The sequence below is a fragment of the Schistocerca nitens genome, chromosome 6 (genome assembly GCF_023898315.1).
Source record: "Schistocerca nitens isolate TAMUIC-IGC-003100 chromosome 6, iqSchNite1.1, whole genome shotgun sequence".
In the NCBI taxonomy this organism is placed as follows: Eukaryota; Metazoa; Arthropoda; class Insecta; order Orthoptera; family Acrididae; genus Schistocerca; species Schistocerca nitens.
In genome coordinates, this window is record NC_064619.1 from 150,228,588 (window position 1) to 150,244,419 (window position 15,832).

The 15,832-nt window shown below is 42.4% G+C and overlaps 1 protein-coding gene across 1 annotated transcript in view; it reads left to right on the forward strand.

Annotated features, from left to right (window-relative positions):
- LOC126262878 (E3 ubiquitin-protein ligase mib1) overlaps positions 1 to 15,832 on the forward strand; it is a 662,829-nt gene that overhangs the window by 516,386 nt on the left and 130,611 nt on the right. The gene's annotated exons all lie outside the window — the stretch shown is intronic.

The window sequence follows — 15,832 nt, forward strand, 5'->3', positions numbered from 1 at the left end:
GTGTGAAAAGGAAGTATGTGGGGTCCTGCCCACACGTATCGTATAGGGTGCCTAAATGATGCTGCGTTCTCGGAATGCTAACAATTCAAGCAGATAACATTAGTAGTTTTATTTCAATAAAGCAGATTGACAATACTTAACTCTAAAATAACAATGGTGTCGCAAGCGATGTGCGAAATGCAACATAAATCCGAGTCCTTCGCTATATACAATGTTGATGCAAGTTAGACACACAGTTTGTGGATCACCAATAACTTCTATAGTAGCACTCTCTCCTAGGCCGTGCTAATACTCTGCGAATACTGTCCACTAATGTCCGGCCGAGACTGGCAGGAGCGGCGCTTATATTCACTTCGGCTAGATGCCGCCCCTGTCGTGGCGACGTCCTACTCAGCGCGCTATAGGCTGACGTCGCCTCACCGCCTTCTATGGTCTTGCATTCTTCCTCTTCGTTCCGGCGCTTGTGGTTACACAAAAGCAAAGTACGTGTCTCCTTGGAAACCCACGCAGCATGTGTAACGGCGAATCCATTTTGCGTAGGTTGACACACTAGACTCATTCAGAAGGACGGTTGTTCAAGCCCGTGTGGCCATTCAGATTTAGATTGTCCTTGCTTGTTGCGCAACAAAATAAATCTCATAATGTAACTCTCGCCACCCTCAGTGCTTACATGTTTTGTTTATACATCTTGCCAGAGCGACGCGACTCCCATCCTGCTGCAAACAGTTAATGAATATGTACGTACATACATATACATCATTAATCCTTGTTCCGTAGATCATGACTACGACATTTCATAATGATGTGGAACGTGTCACTTTAACATAAGTTTTCTTTCCCAAATTAATTAATTAATTAATTTTTTTTGTACAGTTACTACTTCATATCTAAGAATTCATCTATTGAGTAGAAGGAGTTGTCATTCAGAAATTCTTTTAATTTGCTTTTAAATGTTGGTTGGCTATCTGTCAGACTTTTAATACTATTTGTCAAATGACCAAAGATTTTTGTGGCAGCATAATTCACCCCTTTCTGTGCCAAAGTGAGATTTAAGCCAGAATAGTGAATATCATCCTTGCAATGCACTTCGCTGTTATTTTTGAATTGGGATGGGTTATTAATGGCTAATTTCATAAGTGAATATAAGTATTGCGAAAGTACTGTGAATATCCCAAGTTCCTTAAATAAATGTCTGCAAGGTGATCTTGGGTGGGCTCCAGCTATTATTCTGATTACGCGCTTTTGTGCAATGAATACTTTCTCTCTTAATGACGAATGGCCCCAGAATATGATGCCATATGAAAGCAGTGAATGAAAATAGGCATAGTAGGCTAATTTACTGATATTTTTATCACCAAAATTTGCAATAAACCTAATAGCATAAGTAGCTGAACCTAACCGTTTCAGCAGATCATCGATGTGTTTCTTCCAATTCAATTTCTCATCAATGCACACACCCAGAAATTTAGAGTATTCTACCTTAGCAACAGAATTCGGTTCAATAGTCTATATTTATCAATGGTGTTATGCCATTTACTGTACAGAATTGTATGAACTGTTTTTTCCCCAAATTTAGTAAGAGTCCATTTGCAGAGAACCATTTAATAATTTTCTGAAAGACATTATGTGCAATTTCCTTAGCTGATTCTTGCTTCTTGGGTGTAATTACTATTCTTGTATCATCAGCAAAAAGAACTAACTTTGCATCTTCATGAATATAGAGTGGCAAGTGATTAATATATATTAAGAACAATAAGGGACCCAAGAGTGAACCCTGTGGTACACCATTCTTGATACCTCCCCAGTTAGAGGACTCTGCTGGTTTTTGTAGACTATCTGTGCTGTTAATTTCAACCTTCCGCATTCTTCCAGTTAAGTATGAATTAAACCATTTGTGCACTGTCCCACTCATACCACAATAATTAAGCTTGTCTAGAAGAACTTTATGATTCACACAATCAAAAGCCTTTGAGAGATCACAAAATATCCCAATCGGTGATGTTCGGTTATTCATTGCATTTAATGTTGGATCAGTGAAAGTATATATAACATTTTCTGTTGAAAAGCCTTTCTGAAAACCAAACTGACATTTTGTTAGCACTTCATTTATACAAATATGTGATGCTAATCTTGAATACATTACTTTTTCAAGAATTTTGATAAAGCTGTCAGAAGTGAGATTGGGCGGTAGTTGTTAGCATCAGATCTATCTCCTTTTGTATGCAATGGTTTAACAATAGCGTATTTCAGTCTATCTGGAAAAATTCCCTGTTTCAGTGAGCTACTACATATGTGGCTGAGAATCATACTTATTTGTTGGGAACAAGATTTTAGTGCTCGTTGGAAATGCCATCAATTCCATGTGAGCTTTTACTTTTGAGTGAATTTATTATTTTTCTAATTTCAGTAGGAGAGGTGGGTTGAATTTCAATTTTATCAAATTGCGTAAGTATTGCCTCTTCCATATACTGCCTTGCATTTTCTAATGAATAGCTGGAACCTATTATCTCTACAACGCTTAAAGAATGATTATTAAAAATGTTTTCTACTTTTGACTTCTTGCTAACAAACTTTTCATTGTGTTTGATAGAAATACATTCTTCCTGTGCTCTCGGTTGCCCTGTTTCCCTTTTCACGATATTCCAAATTGTTTTAATTTTATCATCAGGTGTGCTAATCTTAGACATAATGCACATACTTCTGGAATTTTTAATAACTTTCTTAACACAGTGCAGTAGTTTATGTTTCATTGTTTCGGGATCATTACTCCTCCTAGCTATAAGATACATTTCCATTGCCCGCATCTCGTGGTCGTGCGGTAGCATTCTCGCTTCCCACGCCCGGGTTCCCGGGTTCGATTCCCGGCGGGGTCAGGGATTTTCTCTGCCTCGTGATGGCTGGGTGTTGTGTGTGATGTCCTTAGGTTAGTTAGGTTTAAGTAGTTCTAAGTTCTAGGGGACTGATGACCATAGATGTTAAGTCCCATAGTGCTCAGAGCCATTTGAACCATTTTTGAACATTTCCATTTTCCGTTTACCATGTGATGATGAATCGCTAGGCGGTTTGAAACCGGTAATGGGATAATAAAAATTGAAGATCAAAACAAAAGGCAAGTGGTTGAAGTAATTTCAGGGAACCTTGGTCAAAATCTTTTACCTCAATGGATTTCCCCAGTTTCAGCCAGTTTCATTGCTAGGGTGGTACCCCATCCGTTCCGGGTCTGCTGCGCTTACATACTTTTGTTACCGCGTCACGAGCCCGCCACACCACCAGCCGCCATCCCACGTTGTAGTGGGGTGTTGTCTTAATGTTTTGGCTTATCGGTGTACATACTCGGTACGGCGCATGGCGGAGGGTATCCTTTACCTAGTCGTTTCCTTTCCTGTTCGCTTACAGATAGAGCGAGGGAGAAACGTCTGTCTTTGTGCCTCCCTATGAGCCCCAGTTTCTCGTATCTTATGTTCGCGGTCCTTACGCGAAACGTATGTAGGCGACAATAGAATCGTTCTGCAGTCAGCTTCAAATACCGGTTCTCTAATTTTCTCAATGGTGTTCCTCTAAAAGAACGTCGCCTCCCCTCCAGGGACTCCCATTTGAGTTTCTGAAATGTCTTCGTAACGCTTGCACGTTGTTCGAACCTACAGCGGTTAATGATCAGAGACGGCCTTACTGATTGTAAAATAGATCAGAGTTATTTACAACAAAGAAAAACAAGTTAATCGATAATTGACATTCTATACTTCTACCAACAAATTTATGTAGTAAGTGTAGAACGCTTCTAGAGATTAGGATTTTTATTAACACCATTGTAATAGAATAGTTCTTTAGTTATGTTTACTGCTGACGCGATATGCTAAACATTGATGGAACGTGCACACTTCCGCAGTTAATAGACCGGTTCCGCAGTTAGTAGACCGCCCACCTACTGTCGCGCTGACGATTACTCTTCATTTTAATGGCAAAGTGGCAAGATTTGTAGAGTATCATTGTAAAAATGATAATTAAATGTAAAATCTGACTGTAATATTCAAGAAACTATGGTTTAGTGAGAAAAAGGCTCTTTTTCATCTGTAGACAGGGGGTCTTTCTTATTGTACAAATAAATGTAAAAGTCTCACTAATTTAACTGCACCACCGGCAGGTCATCTAAACAGAAACGTATGAATTCGCACAAGGTAGAATGTTTTGCTGTTACCGATGGAAGATCCATGCAGTCCTTGTTCACATGACGCGGTATACAAGGGCACAGCTTATGTAAGGGACAACACCAGAACTACAGCTCTTCCCTCCTACTGTATGGGGCCACGTGAGCTGCTCACACTGCTTCACATCTCAGCTACAAGGATTCAGCGATGTCGCGGACGAGTTATGGGGGTAACTCCGACATTCATTCAAAAAGGCAAACTCCAACTCAGGAAAGCTCTATATGCAATTTTTCCAGTTCGACTTCGTTTGTCGAGCATGTCCTATACGCTCTAAACGGAATTTTAGCGTAACGAACAAGCTAACCATTAAATATTAGGAGCGAGCATCGACGTTCTAAAAAAGGAACCAAATCTTTTAATACCAATTATGTCACAGTGGACTGTCGATATACTCGCCTCTGTCTAGCACCCGTTTTAGAAAATTGTTATAGATTTTCTGGTTGTTCGCATGTACACCAATACTTCTGGATAAATTGTACCAAGTACAGAAAAGAACAATCGTTTTGGATGTGTGGTAAGGACTGGGGCAACTTAATTCTTGTGAAACGAAGTAGTAGTGATTTTGGTTTTCCGCCCACGGCGCTACAACGCTGTTGAGTTGCCACCTCAGATTGTCTACCATGTCTGGTATGAGCTCTTTGATTATCGTTGGGTTCAAGTCACTTGGAAATTTCTAGTAGTTCGCCTGTTACTGGTTCCTTCTCAGTGCTCCTAGGATGCAGCAGCTACATTTCAGCGTAACCAGCACTTCCGCGCAGTCGGTAATAGTGAACTGTTCAGACAGCTGGGAAATGCCGACACATTAACATTCAACTGATAAATTTTAAAGTATTCTTTGAGTTTTAAATAATTGAAAAACCAGGGAATAACGCTTTCCAGTAATAAATTTGATGGCAATGTGTCTTCTTAATTTGTTAATTCGACTTAAATTTGTTGTTCTGTGAGTAGTTACACTTAGTAGGCTGACCGTGGACGGCGCAAAAATTTTACCGTAGTGTAACTTAATATGTCTTATACTCGTAAAAATTCTAATGACTTCAGTACATACCATATATTTAGTGCTTCCCTGGTACCCACATGTTGAAACATTAGAAACTAATAACCTGCTCCTTTGTTGCCTACGGCAAATCCTGTAACACTTGTTCCTGTTTTGCTTCTATGAAAATGGTGGTAGTTTGACAGATGCTATGATATTTTTCACCTTAACACAAATCAAAAATATGAAAAGACAGAAAATAAAAGTTATACAATTATGCAGATATCTTCGCAATGTGTGGAAAAATGTAGGAGAAACACTTATCTAGCTGTGAATGTCAAATGGCTGCTGGTGATGATTATTTGTGAGGCTTCGCGATTAGATAAATTAACTCTAAGCCTACACTCGACTTCATGGTTGACAGAAACCGTACGAATTGATACAGAGGTCAAGTTCCTCGATTAGGACCCGCGCGAAGTGTGGTTCACAAACCCGGCCTGCCGTTCGGTTTTAGTTCTCCTAAATTCAGCAGGTGACTGTCGGGATGAATGGTGCCTCACCCACCCTCCTGAAAAGGATCTAATGATCCATTTGTGTTGGTTAAAGACACATTGAAAAATTATTCCTCCGACGACAGACAAATATAGCAATAGTCGTTGCCTGTTCTAAGCAATAAGTAGACATTTGTGCATATTTTTCCGTCTTCTTCTTCATAACCCAAACAAGATTGGATAAAAAGAGACGATTCAGTTGTTTCTTATTCCTTAGTGTTTACAAAAGTAAGATCTTCTGTAACATTCTATATATATACCGGTTGTAGATATGAAACACTGTTTCCTCACGTTTCTGTAATTCCCGGTTTGAGAGACCGTTTCGTTCTTTTTGTATCAGTGGATTGTTAGTATCTGCCGTTCTTTGTGCAGTATAAGAATCTCACAGCATTATTCTGGAACTATTTACAGGCATTTCTGTTGCTCCCGAAAGAAGGGAGTTACTGAGGGAGGAAAACATAGCTCCGAGGTAAATGCGTAGGCTTTTCTACTGCAGTCTGTCCAACAGTGCTAGATAATTTTATGCAGCGTTGTGGTAGGTCATGCATCTGTAATATATACGGGAACGTATGAACGCGCGGTATAAAGTAAGCTGAGTTTTGGGGTGAGCTCTCCACCATACTCTCGTGTCCAATGTGACAAGGTTCAGTCCTTTTTTTTTTTTTTTTCACATGTACTGACTAATGAAATGAAGCAGTTCTAGCCTTAACGTACCAGTCAGCGGCTGGCAGAAAGCGGCGGACTGGACTGGCTCTGGAGGCGCGCTGCTTTATGGGCGCTGCGGGATGCTGGGTGCTAAGCCCGCAGCGTTCCCACCGGAGCGCGAGTCGCCGAAGCGCGAACCGCTGTCAGCGCCGCAGCGCCAGCCCCGCGTGCGTGGCCGCGATGCGCTCGCTTCCGTTACTGCCATCGCGAAACAGTTCCCCGAGCGGAGTCACCGCCCTGTCCGGAGATTTGGAAACCTCATTAATAGCTCACGAAACATTGGCTGTATTAACGCTTTAGTTCCGCTACATTAATTTCAGTTCAGAGCGTTCACGCGAATGCAGCAATTCGCAGCACTCGTGGCCTTGTTTCCTTCACTGCGATTTGACAGCGCTGCTGCCGGTGCGAAAGTTATTTTGTTGACGTGTGGTCGTATCGTGCAGAGTGCATGCCGACAGAGGTGTTAGGCTGGTGTCAGCTGCTGCGTTTTTCTCTGTCAGTTCCTTTCTTCCGGTAACACAGGTTTTAAGTGCCATCAGCCGCATGGTACCCTTACTGGACTATACTCTGATGTGTAATCTCGAAGGTTCTTTCTTCGAACGAGAATTACCCCAGTTCGTGCTGACTGGGAGGAGAAATAAATTCCTTTGTATCACAGTCATCAATTTTCGAATACATGCTGTCGTTCTAGATCACTTTGTCATATCTCACCGTATATAAAACAACAGCTGCTTCGCTGTTGTTGATTTCACTGCTGATGGCACTTCGTTATTATTATTATTATTATTATTATTATTATTATTATTATCATTATTCATAGTAATAATATTATAATTAAGTTGTTGTCTAATGACAAGTGAAAATTCAATAACACTCATGTTCCGTTGTAACTGATGAACGCTGGGGGTATCTGGACAAAGTATGAGATATAATGACACGCATTTGCGCCATCTTTCCAGTATAAATGTGCTGCCCGACTTACTGTCTTACCTACCTGAATTTGAAGAAAAGATCTCGGTATGTCAAGTGACGTGGTCGATGTATTAATTTTCATTCGTGAAGAGTTGGGATCGAATCCGCGCCCGGCCATCCTCAAGTAGATGTTTAGGAATTTCTCTAAAAGAATTCGTTTCAACGCCAAGACCGGGCAAGGCCACGGCTCGTTTCGTCCGCCATACTGATTCAGTGCGTGCGTGATGCGTGTGGCCCCTCTTTAACGACCGTGTCGTCGACGGGGCGTTAAACGCTGGTCATTTACATCCTCCGCGTCTATTCTCGTTGTACAGTAGTTTATCAAATTACGGGAAATTGTCTTTTTAACAGAATTCCATTGAGCTATATTTGTGTATGGCTTATTTTAATAATTAGAAGCAATAACTTAGATGCTGAAAGTGTTGAGGGAAGTATTACCCGGAGGCACAAATCACTAGATGATGTATTCTGCTGTTAAGAGAACTGCATCTCACTCTTACAATGTTTGAACCGTAGTTGATAAGCAGTTAGTCAGCACTGAACTCAACTTGATTGGCCAAATACTTTTGAAAAGCTTTAACTACAATCCGCCATCCTTCATATTACTTCTCAATAATCTGTAATATAGCTAATTTTGCGTATCTTTGAGAGGTGATTACATTAAATAATATCACTCATATCACTGGAATTCTGATCTAATTCATCCTCTTCATAAGAAAGGCGACAGACCAGGTGTAAATAACTATCGTGCTATCTCTCTCATATCAACAACCTATAAGATTATGTCGAAAGCTGTGTAAACCAGGACAGAACAGCTACACCCACAGCTCGGCGAGTATCAAGGTGGTTTTAGGAAGGGGCGATCATGGGTCGAACAGATAATGAACCTCAGGTCCATCCTTTCGTACCTGAAGCTCAGGAATAAAAATTTTGTTGTGACATTTCGGGATATCAAAAAGGCATACGACTCCATTGATCGTAAAACCATGATCAGAATTCTAGAAGAGCTTGGCCTAGACAAGAAGACCAAAGCGATAATCCACCAAACACTAACCAACACAACCTCAAAAGTGAAATCTAGAGGAGAAACATCACAAGCTTTTGAAATAAAGACTGGAGTGAGGCAAGGAGATGGGCCCTCGCCTCTGCTCTTCCACTGTGCCCTCGAGAAGGTGATTCGTGCCGGCCGAAGTGGCCGTGCGGTTAAAGGCGCTGCAGTCTGGAACCGCAAGACCGCTACGGTCGCAGGTTCGAATCCTGCCGCGGGCATGGATGTTTGTGATGTCCTTAGGTTAGTTAGGTTTAACTAGTTCTAAGTTCTAGGGGACTAATGACCTCAGCAGTTGAGTCCCATAGTGCTCAGAGCCATTTGAACCATTTGATTCGTGAGTGGCGCAAAGAACTGGAAAACCAAGGAATTAAAAATGGTGTCAGGCTGGGTTACAAGAAACAAAATCTTGAAATTGATTGTCTCGCTTTTGCAGTTGATCTTGCAGTTTTTTTCCGATTCCATGCAAACAACTGAGAGAGAGGTTAATGATCTTATCACATTTGAGAAAACCGAGTTAATAACGAGCAAAGGAGCTTGTAGTGCGTCATGGTAAAATTAAGCGAGTCGACATGTTTAAATATCTCGGAGAATGGATGACAGCCACCTTAGTAGAGAAAGAAGAATTCATATCAAGCATGAACAAAATGGGAAAGGCATTCCATTTCACCAAAAACATCTACAGCAAAAGATCAGTATCGTTTAATGCAAAGTTAAGGCATTACTGCAGTGTTATCCTTCCGGAGGTCTTTCACGCTTCTGAATGCCTAAAAATGAACTAAAAAGATCTAGTCCAAAAACTGGAGGCCAGGGAAAGGAAGATTTTGAGAAAGATCTTAGGTCCCATCAAATAGAATGGGGACTACAGAAGACGTCATAATCATGAACTGTATTCCCACATAGAGAAGATAACCGATACCATCAGGAAAAGAAGGAGTATGTTTTATGGTCATATGACCTGAAAGAGCCCTGGAAGATTCACCAATCGTATGACCACCTACTTTCAGGAAAATAAAATAAAATAGGCCTGGTTCACAGAAGTGGAGAAAGATCTTAAAGAATTGGGGATCACCCATGGTAGCATCTTGGAGCGTGTCCCACTCAAGGAGAAACTTATGGCGTGGCAGGGTTTCCTAGGAAAGCCAAAACTGAAAACAGGAAAGGCTTGGACCCAGGAGAGGAAGGAGCAACAAAGAGAACGAATGCAGGAGCACTGGGCAAACATCAGAACACGTAAAGCGAGACAGTTGAAATAACGTGGTCCAAAGATAGCCTACACGAAATGAATGGATGAATCACAAATATTTTTTATGATTCCTTTAGTTTCCTGGTTTTTCTTCGATTTTACGTACTAATTTTGACAACATGATAGTAAGATACAGTATGTTATCGATAGTGTCCGCACACCTGGCTGAAAAAGACTTACATGTTCGTGGCGCCCTCCATCGGTAATGCTCAAATTCAGTATAGTGTTGGCCCATCCTTAGCCTTGATGACAGCTTCCACTCTCTCAGGCATACATTCAGTCAGGTGCTGGAAGATTCCTTGGGGAATGGCAACCCATTCTTTACGCAGTGCTGCACTGAGGAGAGGTATCGATGTCCGTCGGTGAGGTCTGGCAAGAAGTCGGCGTTCCAAAACTTCCCAAAGCTGTTCTATAGGATTCAGGTCAGGACAGTGTGCAGGCCAGTCCAAAGGAGGGATGTTATTGTCGTGTAACCTCTCCGGCAAAGACCGTGCATTACGAAGAGGTGATTAAGTGGGAAGCATGAAGGTGCTTAAAACATGAATGTAGGCCTGTCCTGTGATAGTGCCACGCAAGACAACAAAAGGTGCAACCCCCTCCATGAAATACACAACCACACCAAAACACCACCGCCTCCGAATTTTACTGTTGGCACAACACATGCTGGCAGATGACGTTCACCGGGCATTCGCCATACCATACACCCACCCTGCCATCGGATCACCACATTGTGTACCATGAGTCGACGCTCCATACAACGTTTTCTCACTGTTCAATCGTCCAATGTTCACGTTCCTTACACCAAGCGAGGCGTCGATCGGCATTTACCGGCGTGATGTGTGGCTTACGAGCAGCTGAGCGACTATGAAATCCAAGTTTTCTCACCTCCGACCTAACTGTCATAGCACTTGCAGTGGATCCTAATGCAGTTTGGAATTCCTGTGTGATGGTCTGGATAGATGCCTGCCGATTACACATTACGACCTTCAACTGTCGGCGGTTTCTATCAGTTAACGGACTAGGTCGACCTGTACGCTTTTGTGCTGTACGTGTCTCTTCACGTTTCCACTTCACTATCACATCGGGACGCAGTGGATCTAGGGATATTTAGGAGTGCGGAAATCTCGCGTATAGACGTATGATACAAGTGACACCTAATCACCTGACCACGTTCGAATTCCGTGAGTTCCGCGGAGCGCCCGACTCTGCTCTCTCACTATGTCTAATGAGTACTGAGGTCGCTGATATGGAGTACCTGGCAGTAGGTGGCAGCACAATGCTCCAAATATGAAAAACGTATGTTTTTGGGGATGTCCGGATACTTTTGATCACACAGTGTAGCTCGCACGGCTCGAGCAGTTCACGTCAACGTCAGTTCAAACAAATGTATGCTCTATATTACTCCATTTTTCATTTCTTTTTTAGGAGAAAAGTAAAGTAATTATAGCATAAAATATGCTGTTCTCTTCTGACTTACAAAGGCAAAACCAGAAGCAGCATTATATTTCTTTTTTATTGGGTGTTCGACATTTCTGCTTTAAGTATCTTTTTAAAATAAAATTCGTTTGATAAGTGCCCACGTTATTTCATATATTATCGTACATCAGTCGGACGACTGTGCGCATCTTCCCTTCAAATTGACTTCGATTGTTTCTTGTCTACTTAGAGCTTAGTGTTATCTCGATATCTGCTCAAATATTAAACATACAGCGGGGTTGCAGATCCAGGAAATGATAAACATGCACCGGAAAAAAAAATTCTTTTTCTTAAGTCATTATTAAATGTTATGCGGAATCCAGTTTTTCATATAATTGAATCAGTTTTTTAGTTCGATTTTAGTACGATGATGCGCAAGTTAACGCTGACATAATTTTCTGCTCTTTCATACCGCGTTGTTAGTAAATACAAGTTCCGAAACAAACCATGAATTATTTGCATGTAACATAAATACTATAGCCGAAAACATCGTTTCCCCAAATAATCGGAACTTCTTATGAAACTGCAGTCAACATCCAATCATTGTGCTGTATGACCCGTAACATGGCCATTGGTATTTTTCCAGTATTAGCCATGAATGCCAAGTTGGAGTTAGTAGCAGCAGCTGGAGAAGAACGTTTCACTGGAACAGTGAATCTTAATCTTTACGTCATCATCGACAGTGTAACACAACGTTTTCAAAGCGCTTTCGTGTGCCGTAATGTCGAAAGTTTTCGAAGACCTGAGCCGGCAACGCTGGCCGTGAATTCTCCAGCTGCTTTCTCCTAAACAACGAGCAAAGTGCCCGCCTTCAGGCGGATAAATGTGTCTCAGCTGATTGTTTCAAAAAAATTTACGCTCCGTAACATAAAGTAGTTGGATTACTTATTTACGCTATTTTAAGAGATATTTTAAATATTGCGTGGTTTCTATTTCAGTGACTATTGTCTTAAAATTAGTACAGACATCGTTTTTCAGTTAGTGGTTGAAAATCATACATTTGGAAATTCTATTGAATTACAGAATTTATTTACGTCTTTTAGAGGAGTTTCTGCCTTACATCAGTACACTTTTTAGTAGTATGTTTCCCTGCCTGCCCAAGTTCCTACATTCGAGCAGCGAGTGGTACACTGTTTGATTGCTTACAGTGCATGAAAGTTTTCAAAAATGGTTCAAATGGCTCTGAGCACTATGGGACTTAACATCTGAGGTCATCAGTCTCCTAGAACTTAGAACTACTTAAACCTAACCTTAGGACATCACACACATCCATACCCGAGGCAGGATTCGAACCTGCGACCGCAGCGGTCGCGCGGTTCCAGACTGAAGCGCCACACCGGCCGGCCATGAAAGTTTTCCCTGATTCGTTAACATCGCTTTGAATTCGGGAGTGGTCGGTAAGTTAATCGACAGTGTTGGTGCATCGTTGGTGTGTGTCAGTCGATTGTAAAACGTTTTACGGAGATTATGATATTTCTAAAATATTCTTCCTCCATCATTTACGTGTAGCATTTGTCAGAGTTGTGCAGGAAGGCGACTGAAAATCGTTCTGGATGTTGCATTACGTCAGTAAACTATCGCTTATTATTGTTGTTCATGTGTATCTAGTGTGTACAAACCATTTTGAAGTGCATGGCAGAGGGAACCTTCCATTGTACCGCTTATTAAGGCTTCTTCCCGTTCCTTTGGCGTGTGGAGCAAGAGGAGAATGATTAGTTCAGTGCTTCTGCGCGCGTTGTATTGTGTCTAATCCTGCCTCTGCGGTTCCTACAAGAGTGATACGTGGAGGGTTGTGGTGTGTTCCTAAATCCCTCATTCAGTGCTGGTTCTTCAAACTTTGAAAGTATGATTTTCGCGAGATGTTTGGCGTCCATCTTCAGGCGTTGGCGACTTCAAGTTTTTCAGCATTTCCATGATGCTCTCTCGTGGTCCAGACAAACATGTAACCATTCGTACTGCCCTTTGAACTGTCAGCGATTTGTGAAGATTCAAAGTTCACCGATTCTATTGCAGGGTGATAGACGGTCTGCTTCTACAGTGAAGATTTTTGGTATTCCGTAAGCACCTGAGAGTAGAATATTATTAACAAGGTATGCATACATGATAGACAAGGAACGAAGGAGACTTTCAGATAGTATTAAAGTCATCGAAGCGTGACGCGATTCCAGTGTTTACTGTCGACAGTATGAACGCTCTCTTGGAGATACGCGTGCTTATTGTTCTTCTTTCTCCACACTCCACCGAGTGAAAAGGGCTGTTTTGGATCCGACCTATTACGGGCTCGCGGTTATTTTCAGCCAATGGCACCAAGCTGGTAGTGGAACAGAGTGGATTTCTAGTTGGAGAAAAATGGGGAAAATTTACAAGTTCAGATATTTGTCTCACGACCAGGGAAAATGTCCCGGAAACGTTGGTCAGAACTGGGCGGATTGTGGGGGATTGGAACTGTTGTTGTTGCTGTGGTCTTCAGTCCGAAGATTGATTTGATGTAGCTCTCCATGCTACTCTATCCTGAGCGAGCCTCTTCATCTGCGAATAAATACTGCAACCTACATCCTTCTGATTTTCCTTACTGTATTCATTTCTTAGTCTTCCTCTACGACTTCCCCACCCCTCTTCCCCACAGTTCCCGTTAATCCCTTGAGGATGTCTCAAAATGTTTCCTATCAACCGATCCCTTTCTTTTGGTCAAGTTGTGCCACAGATTTCTTGTCTCCCCAATTCTGTTCAGTACCTCCTCATTAGTTAGGTGATCGATCCACCTAATGTTCAACATTTTACTGTACCGCCACATTTCAAAAGTTTCTATTCTGTTTTTATCTAACTGTTTATCATCCATGTTTCACTTCCATACGTGGCTACACTCCACACAAATGCCTTTTGAAAAGACTTCCTAACACTTAAATCTATATTCGATGTTAACAAATTTCTCTTCTTCAGAAATGCTTTTCTTGCCATTGCCAGACTTTATGTTATATCCTCTCTACTTCGGCCATCATCAGTTATTTTGCTGCCTAAGTAGCAAAACTCATCTACTACTTTTAAGTATCTCGTTTCCTAATCTAATTCCCTTAGCATCACCTGATTTAATTAATTCGATTACATTCCCGTGAGACAGAGTAACAATTCTCAATATTCCGAAGTCAACATTTAAAAGTGCTGTAGGAATCCAAACACTTCGATAAGAATTCCGAGATCGACCACCGGACTGCAGTATGTACACCGCCAACACCGCCTCGAAGTGACTGATAAGAACCTCTGCCGATAATATTCACGTAGCAAAACAAGAATACACGGCAACCCCGATAAGGGAAAAAATTGCACAAAAACTTCATTATCAAGTTAATCGGGAAAAAATATCATTTATTGGTTTCTATTAAACTTCGCAAATTCCGTCTCTTTCAATAAAACACCATCTTGGCTCCACAACGTAATTTAAGGCCTTTGCCTACTGAGTGTCTGCGCATTCGCTAAATGGTGTTTGTTTTTCCCGCGCGCTGTTCGAGAGTGGGATGGCAGAGAAATAGCCTGAAGGTTGTTCGATGATCCCTCTGCCAGGCACTTAATTGTAAATTGTACAGTAATTATGTAGAAGTATGGCAATATTCGCCTGGAGAACGAGACTGATTAAATCCGAAATGCGCGACCACGCTAGGGAACGCAATTCTGGACTCTTCTCAGTTTCCCGAACTGCAAGACATAAGTCAGTTGATGACGAGGGATGACGTTTTCCCGACTTTCGAGATGCACTACGAAAACACCAGCTCCGTCGCAGAGGCCACACGACTTCTACATTGGACGAGTGCTACTCGCCGAATCCTCGATTTCAGCACCTCCAGACCGCACCAAGAATTTGCTTTGCGTTCGCATCTTTTGGCCAGTCAGACTCGGAAGCCGCATGTAGGCTAGATCACTGGCCCTTTCGCGCTCGCGCTATCATTCGAGGGTAAAATACTGCCTGCCGTCAGGGATTTCTAATCGCTGACCGACCGGAAAAGTCACACACACACACACACACACACACACACACACACACACACACACACACTCACTTTCTTTTCTTGGGACAATGGACACAATCGGCCTAGAAATACATTAAGAAGAAGTGCAGTCCCCGGTTCCGATCTAGGTTTTCGGAAAGTTTACCTTGATCAACGGGCAAACTCCGCAACTGGAAAATATGTTCCCAATTATTCGGAATTGGGCACCCCTCAGCCGTACTCCTAGGCTACTGTGAAATTTAGCCGCAAGGAGCAAAGTTTTACAAAAGCCAGCCTGTGTAGGCCTATATTCTAAAATTCCTTCCTAGGGGTAGTCGGTTAACATACTGTGCGGTAGGTGCACACCACCGCGTTCTCTGATGGAGGTTTGGACCTGCTGGCGGCGTTATCAGAGCAGCACAACCTCCTGGACGAGGAGGCAGCGGCGGTGGTCGCGGCGATGGCTCCTTCCCCTCTCGGGACTCCCCGTCCCGCCGCGCCGCCTCCACGTAATTGCAGCCCCTTCAGTCCGATTATGACCACAGCTGACGTTAGGGCGCCATCGCCGCCGCCACCTCCTACCCCTTCGCTCCCCCCCCCCACGTCCTTCTCCTCCTCCTCCTCCTCCTCCTCCTCCTCCACCCCTCCCCCCAGTGGCCGGCATCCCGGCAAA